The sequence below is a fragment of the Aedes albopictus genome, chromosome 1 (assembly GCF_035046485.1).
Source record: "Aedes albopictus strain Foshan chromosome 1, AalbF5, whole genome shotgun sequence".
In the NCBI taxonomy this organism is placed as follows: Eukaryota; Metazoa; Arthropoda; class Insecta; order Diptera; family Culicidae; genus Aedes; species Aedes albopictus.
The window spans coordinates 210175430-210198849 of record NC_085136.1 but is presented as its reverse complement, the minus strand read 5'-3'; the positions used below and the strand labels follow the sequence as shown (position 1 = coordinate 210198849).

Here is a 23420-nt window from a genome sequence, read left to right as displayed (position 1 = left end):
TTATGATTTCGTTAAATAGTGTTTTAGTTTCTTCATACAAAAATGTATCTAGGGAATAAAGTACTTACATTTATCATTCCTTCTAAACTACAGCGGCTTCAGACCTGCGGCTAGCGGCGTCAGTCGTATGGTGCCACGGAAGAAGGGTTCGATTCCCGCTCCAGTCGGGACCAACTTCCATCACAACGGGCGATTGCGCGGATTCATTTCCATTCATGCGCTCAGTGTTTACTATTTGTACTGAGCTAGAAACTCCCGGTAAGGAATCTTTTGAATCTAGACGCTCACACACGTTCACTGTTTACTTATTGCGTCGAACAACAAACACTCGGCAAGTAATCTTCCAAAGCTGGACCTGCATACGCTTATTGCTTACTTTTTACGCAGAACAACAAATTTCCAGCAAGGAATCTTCCAAATCTAGCCGAGCAAACGCACACTTCTCTTTTGTATAACGTGCAACTAACTTCTGACAGGAAATCTACCGAATCAAAAAGATCTATGCTCACAGTTTACTTTTTACACCGAAGAACATACTCTCGGCAAGGAATCTTCCGAATCTAGCCAAGCACACGATCACTGTTTACTTTTTGCAACCACCAACAAACTCCTGGTAGGAAATCTTCCGAATTTAGACGCACACATGCTTACTGTTTGTTGTTTGCATTGCACCGAACAACAAACTTCCGGTAAAGTATATTCCGAGTCTAGCCGAGTACATGCTCACTGTTTACGTTTTTTAACGAACAACAAACACTTGGCAAGGAATCTTTCGAACTAAGCCGAGCGCACATTCACCGTTTACTTTTTGCGTCGAACAACTCGGCAAAAAATACTTCAAATCTAGACAAGAACACGCTCATTGTTTAATGTTACGCTATACATACTTACCTTACCGATCAGGCTAAGGCCGGGGTGGCCTCTGCTGTAGGGTCAAATGGGGTAAAATGCCATTTTTCAAACATTCACCGTTTTCAATGATAATTAGCCTCATTTGTTAGGCTTTCAAAGTGGTAACAGTAACTAGACAATATTTGCTCGATACTTCAGCAAAAATATTCACTAATCTATTGCATTTTCATCGATTTTTAGCGATTTCAAAAACTGATTCGTGAAACGGAAGTGGTGCAAAAAAACCTGCTGCCATGGGGTAAGATGCCACTTCATAAAAACATTCAAAAATTACGTCCATCAGTTTCGGGGCATATCCGCTCCTTTTCCTCCCTCTGTCCCGCCTTTTTCGTATACTCAATAAATGGAGTGTTACCCCCCTCCCCGCAAAGCGATGATCGTAATATTTGAACGACCCCTAACATGGTAATTGTAGACAACAACAACCATGCGTCTCCATGTGCGCCTCATTCTCGTTGGAAACACTTGGCTGGTAATAAAATCACCAGAAAAGCTTAATTGCAAGCACGAAAAACCGGAAGTTGCCACTTTTCATTGGGAAATCAAAAGATGTTTCGTGGGTTTGGTGGCCTAGCTTCTAGAAGAATGTTCGATGCAAACATATCTTGTCACCATTCACCTATAGTAATGATCAAGTCCCATTCAGGAATGATTTTATGAGTTGGGCCATTTTACCCCATCTTGGCATTTTGGGCTTAGTTCCCCTACATAGCAGCCGTCTCCATTCCACTCGGTCCATGGCTGTTTGTCTCCAGTTCCGCACTCTGCGTAGGGTCCGCAGATCGTCCTCCACTTGGTCGACCCACCTAGCTCGCTGCGCACCACGTCTTCTTGTACCGGTAGGATGACTCTCGAGAACCATTCGAGTCGGGTTGCTATCCAACATCCTGATGAGGTGACCCGCCCACCGTAGCCTCCCGATTGTCGCGGTATGGACGATGGTTGGTTCTCTCAGCAGCTGATGCAGCTCGTGGTCCATTCGCCTTCTCCAAGTCCCGTCTTCCATCTACACTCCGCCGTAGATGGTACGCAACACCTTCCGTTCGACAACTCCAAGGGCGCGTTGGTCCTTTACACGTAGGGTCCATGTTTCGTGCCCAAAGAGGACGACCGGTCTAATCAGCGTTTTGTAGATAGTTCGTGTTACGGCGAACTTTATTCGATCGTAGAGTTCTGTGGAGTCCAAAGTAAGCTCGATTTCCTGCCACAATGCGTCTCTGAATTTCTCTGCTGGTGCCGTTGCCGGCGGTCACCAGTGGACCCAAGTACACAAATTCTTCAATCGCCTCGATTTCATCACCGTCGATGGAAATTCGGGGTGGCGGGCGCGGTAATTCCTCCCTGGAGCCCTTTGCCATCATGTACTTTGTCTTCGACACATTAATGACTAATCCGATTCGCCTGGCTTCACTCTTTAGTCGGATGTACGTTTCCGCCACCGTCTCAAATTTCCGAGCAATAATATCAATATCATCAGCGAAACCAAGCAGCTGAACGGACTTCGTGAAAATCGTTCCACTCGTGTTTATCCCCGCTCTCCTAATTACACCCTCTAAAGCAATGTTGAACAGCAAGCACGAAAGACCATCATCTTGCCGTAACTCTCTGCGAGATTCGAAGGGACTCGAGAGTGTCCCTGATACTCGAACTACGCACATCACTCGATCCATCGTCGCCTTGATCAATCGTATCAGTTTATCCGGGAATCCGTATTCGTGCATACTCTGCCATAGCTGTTCTCGACCGATTGTATCATACGCCGATTTGAAATCGATGAACAAGTGATGTGTGGGCACGTTGTATTCGCGGCATTTCTGCAACACCTGGCGGATGGCGAACATCTGATACGTTGTAGCGCGTTCACCCATTAATCCAGCCTGATATTGTCCCACGAACTCTCTTGCAATCGGTGATAGACAGCGGCATAAAATTTGAGACGCTATACAACAAACTTTCAAATTTAGTCAAGCAAACGCTCACTGTTTACTTTTTGCAACTGAACAACAAACTCCCGGCAAGGAATCTTTCGAATTTAGACGAGCATTGTTTACTTTTTGCACCGAACAACAAATCCCCGAGAAGGAATTGATGTTCCGAGCGAGATATGCATCTTTTGCTAAGAGTTTCTTCAAATGAAACAAATGGTTGCGGCGAGCTATTACCGCTCCTCCGGCTGATTGGGTCGCCATAACAAAAGTCATTGAACTCGTCAAACTACAACTGACGGTACAACTTGTTGACCCAGCGAGCAAGCTTGTACCTCGACGAGATGGGACTCCAAGTAACATTTTGACGATCAATTAGCCTTGTAGAAGTTTGCAGAACCATCTTAAAACCTAATACCTTTTATTTCAGTTTCATAATGAATTTGAGAGCTTCTTCTAGCCTATTTGACTATAGAATGTTACTTGGGCTAGAACGTCGGCTATGGGGTAAAACATGCCTTTAGTTATGTGTAGTACATATCTAGATACGGAGCCCACACAGACTTCCGCTGCTGCCGAAGCACCTCCAGTAATGGCAGGTTATGCCTTATAGTGGGTAGATCTTCCGTTATCACTGATAGGAAGAACGTCTGAGTCTCTGAAAATGTCTGTAACGCTACCGAGTATCCACTGCAATTGCGACAGCCGCTCATGCATTAACAGAACCATAGCTCCTGTTAAAACGACAAATAACACAAGGAGGCTTCTGTACAATTACCCTTTCTCATTATTTACTGTCCCGTTTCTCCACAAGTACTCCTCCTCATGCCACACACTAACATTCGACGCGTCTCGAGCCCTACCTGGCCACCGTACTTCTCATGGATCTCATGCTCTTCCCTACCGAGCTTCTCCTGGATCCTCCTTCTTCCGACGACACACCGAGTACCTTCTGCCATACAGCTCATGTGTCCACCGATCAGCCAGCACCATATCGCCACGATCACTCCAGTTCTCAGCGCGGTTACAAGAAACTAAATCTTCAAAGAGTGTTGGTCCCTCACCGTCCCGCGATACCTCAACGACTATTGACATTCAGTCGCATGGTCTGCTTGTGCCTCATCGGAAATTAGCCTCCTCATCGTCTCCAGAAGTACTTAGTCCAACATTCCGCCTTATCACACACTCAGATCCGACGCGTCTCGAGCCCTACCTGGCCACCGTACTCCTCCTGAATCCCAAGCTCTAGCCTACCGAGGTCCTTGTGGATCCCAAGTCCTTGCATGCCGAGCTCATCCTAGCACCCAGCTTATTCGCTACCGAGCTGTTTCTCCTGCCAAGCTTCTCCTGGTACTAAGTTTCTCCCGAAACAGAATACCTTTTGTCATCCAGCTCCTGTGTCCACCGATCAGCCAGCTCCGCAATGCCTCGATCATTTCAGTTTTCAGCGCTAGTCCCACAAGATACTAGATCCTCAAAGAGTGTTGGTCCCATCACCACCTCTTGAAGACGCTTGACACTCAGTTGCGTTGAATGTTGGTTTCTCATCGGATAAAGGCCTCCTCATCGTCTCTTGGATCGCCTCGCTTCCCGAAATCCATTAGGACGTCCCTGGGCCCATAACCTGTTGAAACGACAAACACAGGGAGGCTTTTGTCCAATCCACAGGCACTGACTGGCTCTTGCCTACTGAGCTCATTCGATAAACTCCTCCTTCTGCTGCTAAGCTTGATCACCAAGCGACCGATCAAGCTTCTTCTGCCGCCGAGTACCTTCTGTCATTCAGCTCCAGCTTCCACCAATCAGCCAGCACCGTATCGCCTCGATCACTTCAGTTCTCAGCGCGGATACAATATACTAAATCATCCTTCAAGAGTGTTGGGGCCTTATCGGCTATGGGTCTCCTCATCCTCTCTTGGATTGTACCGCATCTTGGTCTCCTCGCTTCCCAAAATTCATCAGGCTTTTTATACCGCATTGGACTAATAACCTGGTGAAACGACAACGACAAATCACAAAAAAGCCCAGCTCCTTCTAGTATCCAGCTTCTTCGCCACTACACTGTTTCCGTTTCTTCAGCTTCTTCCTACATCGAGTATCGGCTGCCATCCAGTTTCTGTGTCCACTGATTAACCACTTCCTGAGTCCACCGCATCGATCACTTCAGTTCTCAGTGCAGGTCATACAAGATACTAGATCTTCGATAAGTATTGGTCCCTCGCCACCTCTCGACACCCAGTTGCATCGTCTGTAGGTTCCTTATCGGATATCGGCCTCCTCATCGTTTCATGTATTGTAATGTATCTCGGTCTCCCTGCTTCCCAAAATTCATCAGGAAATCCCTGTATCAAAATACAGGGAGGCAGACACTGACTATTGCTACCAGCCCAGTGCCTCTCCTTTGATAGGTTAAAACATATTTACAATTATCCTTAATCATTACATACCTTCCAACTGAAATAGATACTAGTTCCAATGAGGTGTGTAATGCACCTCCTGAAGTACCAAGACCAACATATTGGCAAATCACACAGTGGAAAACTGCGAACAGTGAACGGAAAACTTACTGCGGAAGGAATTCACTGACCGAGACAAAAAGCAGTACTCGAACAGCTAATTTATTTGCATTGTTTACATTACAATGACATTCGACAATGCACAACGACGGTGTATCTACTGACATAACAGTTGTCCCGATACGAAAGGGTTGTCCGATTGGGCATTACACACATTTATCAGAATTTGGGTGATATTGCCGGGGCGAACTTGAATTCGATCCTCTGGTTCGCCCGGCTTAGCTGATTACATCATTCTGGAATTGCTCCTGTTCGAACAACATCGATAGCTGCGACTGGTTTCAACAAAGTTCTCAGCATTGTCGAACGTAAAACGCCACAGCGCTGCATAGAACGCGGCCGTGGTTTGCGCTCCATCCTTGGTCACGCCAAGCCACGCTCCACCTGGTGTGCCCGTCGTGCTCCTTGCGTTCCATGCCTTCTTGTGCTAATCGGATCAGCATTGAATACAAACTTTTCAGGGTTGTTATCCAGCATTCTTGCAACATGCCCTGCCCACGTTATCTTCCGGCTTAGGCCACCTTCTGGATGCTGGGTTCGCCGTAAAGTGCAGCGAGCTCGTAGTTCATCCATCTTTACCACACTCCATTCTTGTGCACACCGTTGGATAGCATTCATCGCTCGTGCCGCTCGAAAACTCGACTTGTCGACTTGTTGACTTGTTGCAATGGCGACTTGCTGTCCGGAAAAAAGCGATTTTCGGCAACCAATGCGTTCCGGAGCTGACTGCCAACGCAGAGTATCCTGTTTCGCAGTTTAGAAGTCAATGATGAAATTCTGGATGGTTGTTCCGCTTGATTCTCCTGGGGCAGGCTTGCAATCGCCTCCGAGTAACCGAATTTCCAAATGGGCGTTGTAACAGCAGTGACGGATTGCCACTGCCACTCCTGAGAAATCAATGTCTGACACAATGACGCATACTACGTCAGAATGTGGATCGGGCTTTGTGAATCGACGATGCATTCGCTCGTTCACTGCAGATCCCGTGTCTACGCGAGTTTATACGTATGTTGAGGCAAGGACTACAGCGGCACAAGTTCGTTTTGGTTTGAAGGTTGCCGGTTGTTAGACGCAATGCAATACAGTGCTGAAGGTTGATGTATCACAGAGATCACATGTTTGTACTCGTGAATCTGCTTGTGAATATTCACCGCACAGTATAGTTACTAATCGTTGATGGTAAGAGCAAACTTTCTTTAGGGTTGCCGAAGAACTAGTGTATTTATTAGAACACTGCTCGTCTCATCACGATTGCAGTACTTGCAATGAATCATGGCCGTTTAGTTTTGTCGACCAGTGAGAATCTCCAGAACTGTAGAGTGCTTCAGCGGTCGTAGACATGCTTGACGGAGAAATCAAAGATATTAACAATACGAAAAGTTTCAGGACTGACTGGGAATCTACCGAAGTTTAGGACCAATATGTGTCTGCGTCTAGTTGAAATAAAGGTAAAAATTTAACTAGCGTCTCGATGTGCCTAATCAGACTCTATGAGGAGCACTACTCATTTCTGAACTTATCATCTAAGCTTCAAGATTGCTCTACAAATCCAAACCTATCGACCTTCCTAGTCCCAGCAAGAGCACTCATTTCCCGCAGTTTTACGGCCCAACTCCGTCCTCACAAAGAAGAAAGCTTCCTACAACGGCACACGCAACAAAGAGCCGCCCCAAAGACCCACATTCGCTCGAAGCCATCATCTCGAGCAACATCGAACCCATTTTCTCGCCTCGCCTCGCCTCGCATAAACCAGTGAAACTTATTTCCATCCAAATCACCTCCACTTGGTCCTGATTGTCGCACCCAGCCAGTCGTCTCCATCCCTGTTCCCTAGTTTCGGCGAGAAAAAGGAAACTGATTCCAGCGCCGATATTCCGTGCGGCGGTGGTGACCTTGAAGCATTCCCTTTCCACTGCACTGCTGAACCCCCTTTGGCTGACTGTGGGTAGTTACTGTAGTCTACTTGAGGGGGAAATTGATGTTAAAGGCGCGAACTGTGTCATCTCCGTAGATTTTGAATTAAAGAGTGCATTTCATAACCAAACATTTTGCTTACGCTTTGGTGTAGCATACGTCATTTTCGTACGTAACACCACAATTAGCGTTAGCGTCAGAATTTCTCCGATCGTAACGCAAAAAAAACAACACGTCAACGGCGTAATTGTTCGATCGAGTCAAAGAACGTCAGCTCAAATACCGTGGATTATGTAATGTATTGCGCGATACTTTGGAGATTTGAGGAGAGCTTGCAAAGGACGTTATTGCAGAGACGTCATACGCCAAAAGCTCATTTTACCCCGACGCTTCCACCTACTAGTTGAAAGCCCACTTCTAGCGTATTTGTTTGGGCCGTAGGAACGACCCGGCCTGTTCCTGGCATCTTCCACAATGCCTAAAGCGACAACGTCGACGACCGGCGTCGACAAGCTACGACGACCACTTTGAGAGATAAAATTTTATCATTTCCACTCCGCCTCGATTCAGGAGCTGCCGCCGTGCCGGCTCAACGATGGCAACGGTAGTTCTTTCAGGCAGGAGGCCTACTTTCGGGAAGGAAACCAACTCTATAAACTAGAGAGGAATACGGACTTTTCTTTCTTTCAGGCCGCCTCGGTCCGGTCCGATGACGGTCGGTCGTTTTGTGATGGAATAGATTGCGTGCGATGCGATGGTGCGTCGTTCTGAGTGAGTAGTTGAGTTGTGCGGCGCTTTGTTCCGAAAGGAACCGGGTTTCACAGTCACGATGAGCTCATAAAGACGACGACGGTCGGTTATTAGGAGCGGTAGGTCCTTTTTCGCGGGGTGGGGAGAAGTTTTTTTCGGGGCGACGGCGGTGGTGATTCCAGAAGATTGTAAACGATTTTTTTTTTCTTGAGAATAGATTTCGTAGATGGGTTTGCTTTGTTGCGCCGAATTAGTATGCATCGTTGGCTGCTGGTTTACGGCTTGGAGTTTGGAGGATGAACATCATCATCGGATAAAACTAGGACACCAGTTGTATAATTTTGTTTTGGTACTTGGTTGGATGACTGTTCAAAACTCATTCTACATGAGCTTAATCTCATTATCGTGTTATGCGAGATTGATAAGTAGAACAATGCCTCTCAATTACGAATGCTCCATAAATACTGACTTCGTCTGATCCCTACAAATTTTCTTAAACATTTGGTCCGCACGTAAGTACGGAAATCTAATTTGGAATGGATTGTGTAAACTGTACCAATTAGAGACGATTTGCATACATTTGAGCATAGTTTCAGGATCTCTCATGATAATTGCATTATAGTTTTCAAGTGCTCTGTGGAGTAGCTGGCTAACGCGCCCTGTCTAATGAATTGGCACGAGGGTTCGAATCCCACCAGAGCTACGAAGACTTTTTATCGTAGTTTTCCCATTTCAATTTGTACATTATTTAAGCACAGTTGTGCCTTATGAACTTTACTGTGCTTCTTCAAGGGCATCCGTGAAGACAGGGAGTTCTAAAGAACTGACATCCGCATCGAAGAAGTCAGGAAATTAGTCAGTGGAGTTCCATCTGGTCAGCCTCCTCAAACAGATGTGTTCATCGGAGCCAGCGAATACTGGCCATATTGGGTTCGCTCGTTACGACATTGGGATTGATTGCACCTAGTGTCTTGGATGACCATTGGTCCCTGCAAAACATACACGTTAACGATACAGCGCGGCATGTTTCCCTTCATTGGGAATATACTGTCCAGTTGCCGGTTGTTGCCGAAGCCTGCGACGTTTTCCTCTGGCAGCCATGACAGGCTTTGATGGTGTGCTGAGTGGTGTAGACTTCTGGTAACGTGGTGTACGTTCAGCACTTTCGAATGGTCGCTTCGGGCCAACTCGACCGGTGGTGGATGTTTCTGTATGCCTGATCATTGGTCAATGAACTCTGACTTCGTCATGTTTTGTAGTTGGCTCGCCACGTGAATGTTGGAAAAGCTTGTGCTCCTACGACGCTCCGCTCGTATTGTTCGCGATTGCTTTGAATCATTGACGTCCTGTGCCTGTGACGTCCGAGTTCACTGGGGCACAAGCATTCAACTGAATCCTGATAGTAGCTAACTGAAATTTGTACAGCATCTAGTTCAAGCATTCAAGCTGTCCTGTTGTCAGTGCTGCAAACCATCACTGCATTAGTTACACCAACGCTGATAAAAACCAAACGCGTATCACCCTCTCTTTGCCTTTTTTTGATTCCTTCTCTCTAAAGTTGCTCACACTAGAAAGGACTGAATTCAAGTACCCATGTCGCCCACCACACTCGTTTTGTGATTATCATCACTGCTGACTGCCATGACTCTCAGCAGAGGTACGCAAAACAGTATGCAAAACGATGCATATGAACTAGCAAAAGCTAGCATGTCACAAATACCATTCGTTTCACATATCTCAGATAGCATGCACAGACAAAGCGCTTTCACACAAATGAGCATCATTTCGGGCATGATTGTTCGTATCACTTCGGAAGGGTGATTCCGGATATCAGATTTGAAGTTGATCTCGTGATGGTCGCGACAGTTCGCAGCACTGCTGTGCATGTGGCTGTGCGGGCACTGTTACAACAAGAGGGTTTGAGCCATTTTCACTGGAACTATTCGCTCATGGGAGCTTGCGACACAAAGGGATTTGGATGTATCCCAAGTACTGACAATCAACCAACAACCGGTGCATGCGGAATCGACTTAGCTGTCTGTCTCCATGTCTGTCAACGATGGGATGTAGTAGTGGTCGATGTGACTTTCGCTGATCCCTCCCCAACCAGTCTTTGTCATTATCAATTCGGACCACGGTGGGCTGATCATTGAAGCTGTTTCTTATCAATTTCTTCCTATCGCTTTCCCCAATTGTTGCTCTAAGAATTCTTGTTAAACTTGTACGCTTACTCATGTCTGTTCCGTCAGAGCAAAGATGGTCATAGGTTGACGTAGTAACCGAATTCGTCGATGCAAATACCCATACAGAGGGCCCAGTAGATACAGTTAACGAAACAGTGCTGAAGATGGAGCAGCCAGTCAGTGGTAATTCAACGTTTGTCACAAGAGTTATCCCGAATAAAGATTAACTTACAACCGGTGATGGTTCTGTGTTTTGGTCAACGGAACGTTGACGATAGTCGTTGGCGATACAGGATCGCTTCCAAAACATTCAAACAACCCGGAATCATTGATTCCTCGCACAGCAGTAGCTCATATCGGTTCTAACCCGGATCATTCCGGAACTCATTAGTGAGGTACAGGGAAAAAAATGACGAACCGTACTGAGAATATGAATGCTTCTAGTTCCAGTTCAGTCTCTCAGACACGTCATGTGATGCACCATACAATCGATGCAGTCTTGAGCACAATCACTATCGTAGTACAGAATAGCCTCGATCTCTACATTATCATTTTTTTTTTCATCATCGCTAAAGCTGGCTGTCTCAATGTCGACCAAAGCAGATCTGCGACGAATGTGTTGATGCGATGGAAGCTTCCACCACGCTCATTCAAAGCTAATCGCAGAAGCAGCGCATTGCACGTAGCCGTCGCTCCAACGCAAAAATTATGACACTCACAGCTAGATGACAGTCACGACAGTCACCAAGTTTGACCCGAATGAGAGTCAGTGGTTCAGTGCAGAACTGAAAATTAAGCAGTCAAAACTTCGCATTTCAACGTGTGCTTCAATCAGAAGAGGCGATCACAGCTGTTGGATATTATTGATATTTACTACCAAGAACGAGGGTTAGTTTTGGTCGGGATGCTATGTAGTGGGTTATTTCCGTTTTGATTATCGTTTGACTCTCACTTCACAGTGAGTGTCGTTAGACATTCACTGTCCTGAAATTGCTCGGCACTGCTGTTAATGATCGAACGAAAGAAGTGAGAATTTGTGAAGGGAAGAGTTATACAAGCAGTGCTATTAGGCTACTACATACCAAAATAGCGATTCTAAGATATAGAAAGCAAAATTGCATACGAAATAAATACAGGCCATGTTATATCAGTGATCAGCTATCATATCTAGTCAGTACTAGAACTAGACAGAATCCAATACCGAACGCCACCCATCTCAACTTACTGAATGAAGTGAGGCTGTTCGACCGGATTGGAAAATATCACACTGGCAGTAGTCCCCGATAATTGAAAGTTCCGTATCTATAGATCATTGATACGTTGCCTCTCCGTTATTCTCCGAGTCGCATCCATCAAAATCGGTGGTTTTCCACGCATCAGAACGCATCCTGAGGGTAATTCGTCTAGCGAAAGTACTTACTCTATAACCTGTTTCTTCCGAACTACCGGTGTGGTGCGCGGTGCTGGGCATCTTCCACAACGGAGCCCTTCACTTTCAATCGAGGGAGCCGTTCGAGATGACTTCCGGAAGCATGACTCAATTGAGATTATCTCCCACACGATCGCCAACCACCAAACGATTCGAAGATCATGATATCAGACCGCCGCCGTAGCTATACCTGATTCTCACGATCAGTACCTACCCAACAATAGTAGCTTCTAGTAGTATTAACCGCAATCAGCACTAGTGACAAATAGAGTGGAGTACCGCGACGAGTAGTAGTTGTCGTCGTCGTCGTCGCCGCCGCCGTCGACCGGGTCCGGCTTCTCGCCGTGGCTGCTGCGGCTCGAGCGCCTCCGAGTCCGATGGCGATGATAATGACCCAGAAAATTGAACCTGTTTGTGTTGTGGCTTTGGTTTGGCCGGCAATCGGCGCGCCGTGCGCCGGCCGCCGCCAGTTGCGTGTTTCTTCGTGCGATGCATTTGAAAGTGAATCTTGTTGTTTTTCTTTCGCACTCCTCTGTTGGGCGATTAATTACTGGTCGATTTTTATGGGTGCCGAAACTGCACGGGATTAGCATATGTGGAAGATGGATCGGGCGCATCACAGACGAATAATTCAAACTGAAGTCCGCGATTTGTGTGCGGTGGGCGCTTTGCTCCGATCCGATGGTGAATGGACGTCGAATGGGACGGAAGATTAGTTGTGTTTTGATAGCGGGTTGGATGCTTTTTTTCTCTTCTTAATTTTTTGATATAGTGAGAGCATGTCCCGCGGAAATTTAGTGAGAGTAGGTTGGAATTTATGGCCTGGCGCAGCAGCTGAATAAATTTTGGGCTGCGTGTTGTAAATTGCAAGGTTGATGAAGGATTGCTGTTTTGGATGGAATGTTAACGATTGGACACGTGATACGGTTAGTGTTATTTAAATGCATGTTTAATTTTGAGCAATTTATCATATGTCTTTACTGCAGTATTTCACAAATGCTGAATTGTGGGAAAATGGTTGAAAGATATTCCTGTTCGCTTTTTAAAAAAAATTCTGGCAGATATTTGGCCGGAATTCTGTGACGGTGCTTTCCAAAAGCGTTGAAGCGTTTTACTCTCCCCTCGATAACTGAATAGCACTGAAAGGCTACGGCTTTGGCTCCTCGTGTATTCACTCGCTGAATCGCCGCTTTGGTGTTTCTGCGCTCCTCTATCCTCCATCTGTGATCCATTGTTTTATCTGGATGCGTAGCTTCCCCAAATGATTCTCGTCGGTGGCGATGAAGACGTCTTGTTGTCGCTCTATTGATCTTCTACGCTGCCACCTTCCGGAATATTCGTAGCACGGTTCTTCAGCTCTTCGATGAAGGATCTTTTCACTGCAGCTTCCTCCAGCCGGCATGTGTTGAACTGGCGCCCGATTTTCTCCTTTATTGCTCTAGGCCTAGCAAAAGCACCAGTCGGTGCCGTACATAGTTGAAGACTGAGAGTTTGGGACGTTATTTGGCCATCCCTAGGTGGTGGTGGAGTCGATGATATTGGTATTTTTGGTCTTGACTTCTCTAAGTCACTTATCTGACGGATTTTCTGGAACGACTTCCGACGAATTTCTAGGAAGTCTTAGGTTGGTTATTGGTTGACTCCCTTCCTAAACCGTAAACAGCTCAAACAACTATATACTGATTTCCGACAAATAAATTCTATCGATTTTGCGGAATCCTCAGTTGCATCCTTCCCACCGGCGACGATTGGAAACCGTAAACTTGCCAGCTTCCCACCAAACAATCATCTATTTGTCCACGGCGCTGCTGCCACGCTTTATCAAATATAAAATTTTGCTCCCTCTATTTACGACAAATCTTGATTGGGCCAACCCTCCATTTCGTTGCGGCGGTCGGTCCTTGTGCCGCGAGAATCCAATATCTCTGAAAAACAAGCTCCTCTTCCCTTCAAGAAGATAGGGAAAAAAAGTTTACTTTCCGTCTGCGCGCCACCAGACCGGAGCAATTTCCACCGCCACGGAACTGGGCGCCAAATTCCTTCCTGGCCCCGGTCGGTGCCGGTGCTGGTGTGGTGTGCTGATTGTGCTTGTTTGGGTCCCGCCTCGGGCGACAATGTTTGATTTGTTCGACTCGCCGCCGCCCCGTCGTCAAGTTATACGACAACAACCGTCGTCGTCGTCGATGACAACAACGTTATTGATTTCCATCCACACATGCTCTGGATAGGGCTCCGATGGCTGACTGATTGACACTTTCCGTCCTGGCTTGGGCGCTGGGCTGGGTTTCTATCCATCGCTCGTCCCGTTGGTATATTGCATAAGTGTGGATGTGTGTAATCATAAAAATTCATGACTTTCTTCGCGGAACGCCAACGCAACGTGTCGGCCGTTCGCCCAGGGCTTTGCTCTTTGACGGAAGGTTGTCTAGGTACGCGTAGATGTAGGCCCTACATCCACCCATCATGCACTTGAACGTTCGCTCGCTCGTCGTTCACCGCGGTGGTGCGCCTCACTGACTCACTGACTGCAAATGCATTCGCCGACGCTTGCATATCTTCACCGACGGCGGTGGCGCGCGGAGGAGGCCTCATCACCACCGTAGTCGCGATGGTTTCTGGCCTTGATTTTATGCTGTGCCTCCGCGCGCCATCGTCATCATCATGAACATCATCGTCATCGTCTAGCTCTGCGACCACCACTGACTACGACGACGACACGGCAGGCGATGAGGTTTTTACACAGCCTCTTCCGAGGTCGCCTCGCGTCGCCGCCTCGTCTGCTTGCCTACTTGCTTGCGCTGCAATTCTCTTCAATTGAATTTTAAATTAATCTCATTCTGACGTCCTTCTCGCCACCGCCGTCATCGTACACAGTCGAAGCGGGTGCAACAGGGTGGTCTACCTACGATGGGTTGGATGCAAGAAGTGCAGTTGCACTGTGCAGTGCACGACGGGTAGACCGAGTTTGTATAAGTAAGTGCACGTTGCGTTGCGTTGGTGTGTAGGTGGTGCCCTGGAGAGAACCGGTCTTTGCCTTTTACGGATGAACCTTCGAGCGGGACGCGCGGAATGTGTCACGTGTGTTCGCGCTGATTTAATGCGACTTTGATGCACTTTGATGTCAAGTTGCAGCTGATGGGGTTTCGGAGTGAAGTGAGGGATGTCAAGGTTTTTTTCGTATTTCACGATGAGAGCTTGCATCGAATGAGTTGAAATGTTTGATTTAATGGAAAGGTGCGAAAAAGCTGCGGCATTGATTGTCAGGAAATGTCAGTGGAGAGCGAAACTTGAAGGATCAGATGTATCCTAACTACGTTAATTACGAAAGGTTATATTTTGGCCAACATACAATGACCTAACCTTGCCCTTCAAAGCTAAATCTTGCTTTGGAAAAGGTTTGTTGGTGCTTTAAGATGTGCAGGCACCTTCCGTTGTTCCGCGGGATCCGCTATTCTTCAGGATATTCACCAAGACAAAGCATTCGATGCAACGAAGAGCTGATGCCGCGTGCACCGCGATTTGACCTCCTGCTTGTTATGATGAAGTATAACTAGTGCACAGAAGAACTTGCCGAAATGCCCCAGTCCTTGCAGAGACCCTTTTCCATCCACAGGCTCGGATCAAACCCAAGAGATTAACGCCACGCGTGGCCACTTGTTCGATGGAAGGGTCGAGTTTGACCGCAGGCCCCCGGTATGATCTGCGTAGCCGACTCTGAACTCTTGGACCCCCTATTGATAAGCGTCTGAACTAGTCACTCCACCGAACATTCGAGAAAACCCGCATGACCGAAATAGTGTAGATACGGTCCAAAGCAATTATGAACCAATAGGACCAGAATCAGATAGAACGTTACTTTCCCATGGTGCCTTTTGACCCAGCTATTTACCCTCCCGGAGTCTACCTTCCTTTAGTAGGACTGTTGCTCGCACGCTGCCATTTGGCCATAGAGATTAACTTGGCAGTACTTCGTATGTCAGTTGTGCCGCGCATTGCGAAGCTCTCCATATCTTCTTCGATAAGGATGTCGCAAGGCGTCCTTCCGGAGATGACATAGAGTATCGACATCGTGTACTGCGCCAATATCATTTGAAGGTGCGACACCCGACGTGAACGGGCAGTAGAGAAGAGTAGATGAACTACTAACACAGCAACAGCTAACCTCTCGTCACTCTGTGGCACGAGATCTGTCTACGTTTTCAAGGGATCCAGCCTTACTTACCTTACCGATAAGACTAAGGCCTAAATGTCCTCTGCTGTACAAAGGAGTCGTCTCCATTCTGCTCGTCCATGGCTGTGTGTTTCCAGTTCAGGCTTCGCAAATCCTCCACTTCATAGACCCACCTAGCTCGCTGCGCACCACGACTTCTTGTTCTGGTTGGATGACTCTCGAAAACTATTTTAGTCGGGTTGCTTTCCTCAATCTCTTGGAGGTCAGGGGCTGGAAGTCTTTCGTCCTGTGCACATACTCCTAGATCTGTTACCATGCCACCTTCGGTACTTGCAACGTCGCCATTGAGGTGCCCATCGTAATGCTGCCGCCACCTGTCGACCACCTCACGCTCCCTCGTGAGAATATTCCCGTGATTATCTCGGCACATGTAGGCTTGTGGCACAAATCCTCTGCGCGAGCGGTTCAGCTTCTCGTAGAGCTTTCGTGTGTCCTTAGCGCGGTACAGCTCTTCCATCGCTTCACGATCTCGTTCTTCCTGCTGGCGCTTCTTCATCCGGAAGACTGAGTTCTGCCTGTTCCGCGCTTGTCTGTAACGTGCCTCAATCGCTCTCGTACGGTGTTGCAGCATTCTCGTTTTTGAACTGTTCACATTCGCCGTCGTATCAGTCGTTTCTGTGATTCGGAGTCGCGAAGCCTAGTGCTGCATCCGAGGTACTACCTATGGCAGATCGGATGTCCCTCCAGCGCCATCTTCAAGTGTAGCTGCGCCAAGCTGCTCTTCCGTTGGCAGGACCAATGCTAGCTGCCGCGCGTGGTCTTGAGCCACTCCTACGTTAGGCAGCTACTCGATGTTGAGCCGGAGCGTTCGATGTCGACACGTGGTAATAGTAGTCGAAAGTTTTGAGCGCATGAAGCGTCAGCCAGCTCCGAAAAAGAACATAAGTCGACAAATGAAGGAATACACCGACAAAAGCTATGCTCATCGGGCAACTTCGACAGATCTGGAGACTGCGGACGCCGTTAGGAGCCTAACGAACGCAAAGGTTCATCTTATATGGGACGCGGCTTCAAAGTTTCTGGTGTTCGCTGAACAATGTATTGTTGAAAGGTTCAGTTCAGCTAACATTGTTTCCGGCCGTTTCTGTTTCACTTTCGGCTGTATTTCGTCGCTGTTAGCGGATATGTAGAGCAAATGTTCCATCAAGTGGGCACTCGCCCGGATATATAAACTTTCAAAAGAATTTTGGCAGCTCTCAGAGAAACATCCACAGAAGACAGTAAGAAGTTGTATCTTGAATCAGAAGTCGAAAGCGTGCTCCGGATGCTAGTCTGACTGTCACGCTTCAACCCTCTGAGGATTATGACATTCTCCGTTATTCATGAGAAGCTGCTCATTCAGGACTTATGACGTGCTGGGACGGAAAGTGACGAAGCAGTAGACGCTGGACGATCGAGTACGTAGCATCCGTAAGGATACCAAGATACCAGATAAGGATACCAGGATACCGAGCAACAGAAGAAACGTACAAGGATGCCCAAATTCACGTTTTCGTGGACGCCAGTGATATAGCGTGCTTGTGTACAGCTTACATTCTAACGGCTAATCTGCCCATAATCGCATAGTTGACGTGACCACCATTGACAAAGTCAGCATTCACAAGCTAATATCTATCAAATGTGCATAATTGTGACCAGTTTTATTCAATAGAGCACAAGATCTAATCACTAGCTAGATATCAACGCGAAAAAAATTCATAAACTTTTCATTAATCATTGTTAAAATTTCAAAAATGTGTTGAAAACTACAATGGCGCTTACGTCAACTATGCGATTATGGGCAATGGCGATAGAACATTCGCCTGTGTGTTGGTCTCCGATGAAACCAAGGTTGCACCGCTTAAACCAATGTCCATCCCGAGGTTAAAATTGCAAGGATGTGTCCTTGGTGTACGTCTGTTTAAGTTTGTCCAGGATAATCACCCTATAACATTCTCCAAGAGGCTCCTATGGATGGATTACACAACAGCGAGATCATGAATCAGCTCAGATCCGATGCGCTAAAAATCTTCCGTCGCTCTTAGAGTTAGGGAAATACGAACGACAGCAATTGGCAGTGGGTTTCGTCCAAGCATAACCCAGCAGATGAGCCAACCAAGGGGTTCGTGGAAACCCAGTTGTTCAACGGGCCATAATTCCTGCGACATCCAGAAGAATCGTGGCCTAAAAGAGATAATCCCATCGAGTTTTAACTAGGCAACCCTCTGGCTGGCCATCAAGACTCGAGTCCATAGGTTGATCTTTGGTCCGTCGGCTAGGTTTTCTCTACGGCTGGGTAATAGCATCTGACAATATCCTTTTTATTCTTGAAGAACCAGTACACAGCAATTCTTCTCTGGTGTTCGGACGGCTATCAAACAGAAACATCGGCAATGTACTTTATGACACTACTTATGCTTCATATGCCTCATCTTACCCAAAAATGTTGCCCAGAAGAGTTGAAAAAACTAGCTAAACTTGTGTTCATCATGTCTGCGACATTCTGAAACTCACTTTTTTAAACTTTCTCCCGAAAGCACACGCTTCTTTCAATTACTCCACCAACCCGTTGCACATCTGTAGCCAGCGCGTACGGGTCATCCCGACAGCATCACCGCCTGTTCTGCAGCCGTACGGGAAGGGGCGGGGCTAGAGTCAGTGCGCACAGAAAATCACTTTCCATATGCAGATTAGTTTTACCGGTCCGGAAAACTTTTGCAATTTCCATATTGTGTGACTGCCCGCCCCGTCCCCACTAGAACTCGCTCGTTTTGGTTCATCCCATCGTTCCAGCCGTAATCATTGCAATCATAGCGACAATGTCAGTTACTTTAACCTTTTGGCACCCCTTCCAAGCTTCCATTATGCACCGCTGCCGCCGTTGGCACTGCCTGACTCAGGACACTCTAAGTATATGTTGCTGCATTTCTTGACAGTAGCAGCGCGCGCGTTAAAAAGAAACAGGAGAAAACTTCCAAGACACTTTTTACGAGTCAAGTTTCTGCCGCTAGGGGTCGGAAGGAGACTCTCCCATTTCATCCCACATAATTTTTTAGAGTTCTTTCCCGGTGTATGCCTTTTGTTGCCGTAGTCCATAAAAAAGATTATCGTTTTTTACGATGAGTGTCCGCCGTGCGCCGCCCGCCACCCAGTTGCATTTCATGCTCGCATCTTGTGCCAAAGTATCCCCCCATCTATGCACAGGAACAACGCGTACCAGGGCAGCCTTGTTTGTCTGTTAAAGATTATGAACTATAATCTAATACAGTGGTAGACATTCGTTTAGCCGAGGCTAAAAAAGTTTCAAAAAAATGTCAGGAAACTCATACAAAAGATTTTATGATAAAACTTTTTTATCGTAGTGATAGTATATCTAGTACTGTTTTATAAAAATGTGATACATCATAGTTACATATACACTGAAACAAAAACGAGGGTAAAAACCCTTCAAATGTCATTTTTTGCCTAGACATTCGTTTAGCCGAATTGGACATTTTTTAGAATTTCATAATAAAAAACTAGCAAATTTCGAAAATTATCCAACAAAGTCATTTTGTATGGTGACCTGCATAATAGATCGACTTGTAAATCATGAATTAGGTCGTTTTTGGAAGTGTTGCCATATTAATTTTGCATGCATCTCATAGAAATATGTCATAATATTGTAAATGTTTCCAAATTGAGATTTGATGTAGTTATTTTTATCGGAAGTGTTTCAAAAGAATGCAATGAAAGTTTCATGACCAAAGCAGGTTGAAAAATTACGAAAAACAATGTTTTTAACAGAAAAACATAATGCAAACCATCAAAAAATCACGCATTTAAGTATCGTTTTGATGAAATATAATGGTTTCACTTGCATAAATCACAGCGTGTAGTACTATTACGTCTTCTAATAGCTCTCAATATCTTCCAGACTGTATTCTGGCTGAAATAACATACATTGGACGGCTCATATTTCGAGAAATGCCACCGAAAGTATTCAAATTTCTAACATGAACTACTTGTTTCATAGTTTAGACATTCTTTTCAAATAAATCATGTTAAAAATGAATGTGATTCACAACTAAAACTCATTTATAATATATTTCTTCAGATTGAATGAAATAAGCCAATTGTTTGACCATATCTTGCATTTTTGTATGAGCATCTGCTTTTAAATAAACAGGGTACAAAAATTCTGACACTATTTGCAGTTCTTTCACTTAACAGTCTTGTAACTCATTTAGTAATGCTAGTATCAAACAGGTATACTCCACAGGCATTAGGGCCCGTCTTTATTTCAATGCAGAACTATTTGTTTTAGCTTTTATCAATCCCATTTTAAGTTTAAACAACCAAAAACTAGTATACTTAATTTTTTCATGACATTTTATGCAATAATTTGAACATTTATAACAATCATTCTGTGCCATATTTTCAAAACTGCTAATCTAGCTTACGTTTGAGTGTTTACAGAAATCATTTTTCTTAAATAAATTTGTTTATCGTCGCTTCTCCTTATCGAGACATTTTTTTTTATAATATTTCTCTGAATTTCACAAATAAATAAACTTTTAAGGTCAATTATCTTGCTAACACGTCATAAACTAAATGCCTTGGAGTAAATCCTCGAAATATACACACGGATATGCAAAAAAACTATTAAAAACCATTTTTTATTTACCTCGGCTAAACGAATGTCTAGGCAAAAAATGACATTTGAAGGGTTTTTACCCTCGTTTTTGTTTCAGTGTATATGTAAGTGTGATGTATCACATTTTTGTAAAACAGTACTAGATATACTATTACTACGATAAAAAAGTTTTATCATAAAATCTTTAGTATGAGTTTCCTGACACTTTTTTTGGTCTCGGCTAAATGAATGTCTATCACTGTATATGACTCGGACGGATAACGTGGGGAGCCAGGTAGAAGGTGGACGCGAAATGCATCGTCAAGAATGAAATGCACCAAGCATCCTGAGTCAGTCTGTGCCAGTCAGAGAGTGTGGGGAGGAATCATGCAAACTTTTTTATACGAGTTATGACTTTTGCATGACACTTTTGTTGCCGGCTCGGAATTAAATGGAAAGAAGCTGGGCGGGCGGGTACAAATGAGAAGCTCTGATTTGAGTTTGCTTTGAGTCGGGTGCGGGGTGTTGCTTGGTGCAATACGACGCGAAGAAAAAAGCTCATTAAAAAGAGCTTTAACTTCATTAAGAGAGTTTAGATGGGGGACTTCTGTTGCTGTTGGGGTTTGAAGTGTACTGACATCAGTAATGGAATGGGACGGGTCGCGAGAGGGCTTTGAACGAAGTGAACTGAGCTAATGAGATGGTAGGTGGTGGGTCGGCTTGACTACCCTTGATGAACAGTTGTTAAAATTATCCGGGTTTTTGGAAAAGACTTCCAATTATTTTGGAGTTCCGTAGCTTCCATTGAAACAAATATTGAAATTCAGAGATATCTCAGACATTTTTTATAAAATAAGGGAATCAAAGCAACTTCAATCCTGAAACCAACTTTCTACGGATTTCCCATTGTAACGCGATTTGGGTGTGCAGCAGTACAGATTTGGATCAATTATCTCACCATTTATATACACTACCCGTCATAAGTACGGACTCACAAAAAGTATTGCAACAATATTGCATCACTCTGATTCACCTCGATATCTCTAAAACCAGAACACATACAAAAATGCCGGCTTCAGGAAAGTTGTTGCTTTTGGTCTTCTGAATAACTTTCCTGAAGACAGCATCCTTGTAAGTCCTCAGGTTTTGGAGATATCGAGGTGAGTCAGGGTGATGCAATATTGTTGCAATACTTTTTGTGAGTCCGTACTTATGACGGGTAGTGCAGCTGTAATATACAACCCCTCTGAAACTAATCAGTTTTTCGTTCCCAAGAATCTAGCAATTCTTTCAGTGATTCCTATTTAAGAATCTTCCAGGATTCTTGGAGTTTTTACAAGATTAATCATGGTTCTTTTCAAGGATTTTCGCAGGAGTTTCTCCCATGATATGTCTTAGCTGTTGTCGCGAGATTTCTCTTAGAGTTTCTCTTGAATTATTTTTCGCAATATTTTCCTGCGTTCTTCCCGGAGTTTCTACAAAAGCTATTCCTAGGAGCTTTTCATGGGTGTTCTGCAAGAGTTTCTCCCTCAGTTCCTGAATGGATTTCCTTCAGAAGTTTTCTCCAGTATTTGTTCCAGAATCCATCATGGAATTTCTTCTGCACGCAGAAAAATGGCGCTTGTTTAAAACAATAAAACGCATGGTTGATTTTCAAACTGAGAATTTACTTACTCCAAAGTTATGCTTAATTGTTTTCATTTAGAGTTTATCGATAAAAACAATCGATTACCATCATTTCATATAATGTCAAAAATTTCATTTGTTTCAACAAAATAAAAACCATAAACATGGTCCGAAAGCACTCACACATCTATAAAATGCTTACCCCAACATCGCCACAACGAAGAAGGTGTTGCAAGTCCATCGCGCCAACTTCCAAGTACAGCTTTGGCCGTGATGGATAACGCGCAGGTACTCACGACAGCATCCACAAAAAGTTGATCGGTTTCGCCTTTTTTGTCGTTTTTCTAGTCGGTCTCCTCCCCATCCACTTACCGACGGTCTAAAAATAGATTTCCGAGCTGCCGCAGTTGCTGCCGTCACCAACACAATCACATTCCGGGTTTGTTAGTGGCAAAAGTGCAGTCGTTTGAATCAATCCATTATTTCATGTTGAAAATACTGTCAAAAATTTCGACTAATGAAAATATTTGTATTATTAAACAAAGAACAGTTCAGTTTAAATTAGAAATCAGTTTGTCGCTATAGTAAACTGGAAAATCGGTTGATTTGAACTAGAATTTAATTGTGTTTACAATTTATTTTTCTGCGTGTAATTTATTTAAAGAATCATCACTAGCTTTCATTCAGCGCCATACACGTTGTTTCTTAATGAGTTTCTTCCGAGATGCTTCTTGAAAGTTCTTGCAGGATTATTTGTGAAGTTCCATCTGAGATTCCTTTCGGAGTTTCTCCCGGAACTTCTCTTAGAAAATCCCTTACGGTGTTGCTTCAGGAATTCCTCTACAATTTCCCTCAGAATTTTCTCTGGAAGGTCTTCCAGAAATTTCTCCAAAATATCTCTAGAAAAACTTCCATTGATTTCGTTAAGTAGATATTCCTCCACAGAGTCTTTAAGAAATCCATACTAGAAGTATTTCAGAAAATCATTCACAAATTCCTTCAGAACCGATTCCAGCGATTCCTTTAGAAAATCAATAGATTGGCCCAGGTAACAATTTGATGCTGTACAAACGTTTCTCCAACTATTTTAAATCAGCCTTAATTTGAACAAAAGCTGAGTACAAGAGGTACAATCCTTTACTCAGCTCCTAAGGGGCTGTCCATAAACCACGTGGTCATTAGGGGGGGGAGGGGGGGTTTCGGACAATGACCATTTTGTATGGACAAATAAAAAAATTTTGTATGAACTAATGACCACCCGGGGGGGGGGGGATGGTTTT

The 23420-nt window shown here is 45.0% G+C and overlaps 1 protein-coding gene across 2 annotated transcripts in view; it reads left to right on the top strand.

Annotated features, from left to right (window-relative positions):
- The window catches only part of LOC115267652 (headcase protein-like), a 90440-nt gene that overhangs the window by 12419 nt on the left and 54601 nt on the right, over window positions 1–23420 (top strand). Inside the window, exon 2 of one of the 2 annotated variants that reach the window (XR_009996387.1) lies at window positions 94–258. The exons of the other annotated variant lie outside the window; for it this stretch is intronic. The gene's annotated coding sequence lies outside the window, so the exon portion shown is untranslated. The remainder of the gene's footprint in view (window positions 1–93; window positions 259–23420) is intronic. 2 annotated transcript variants of the gene reach the window in all.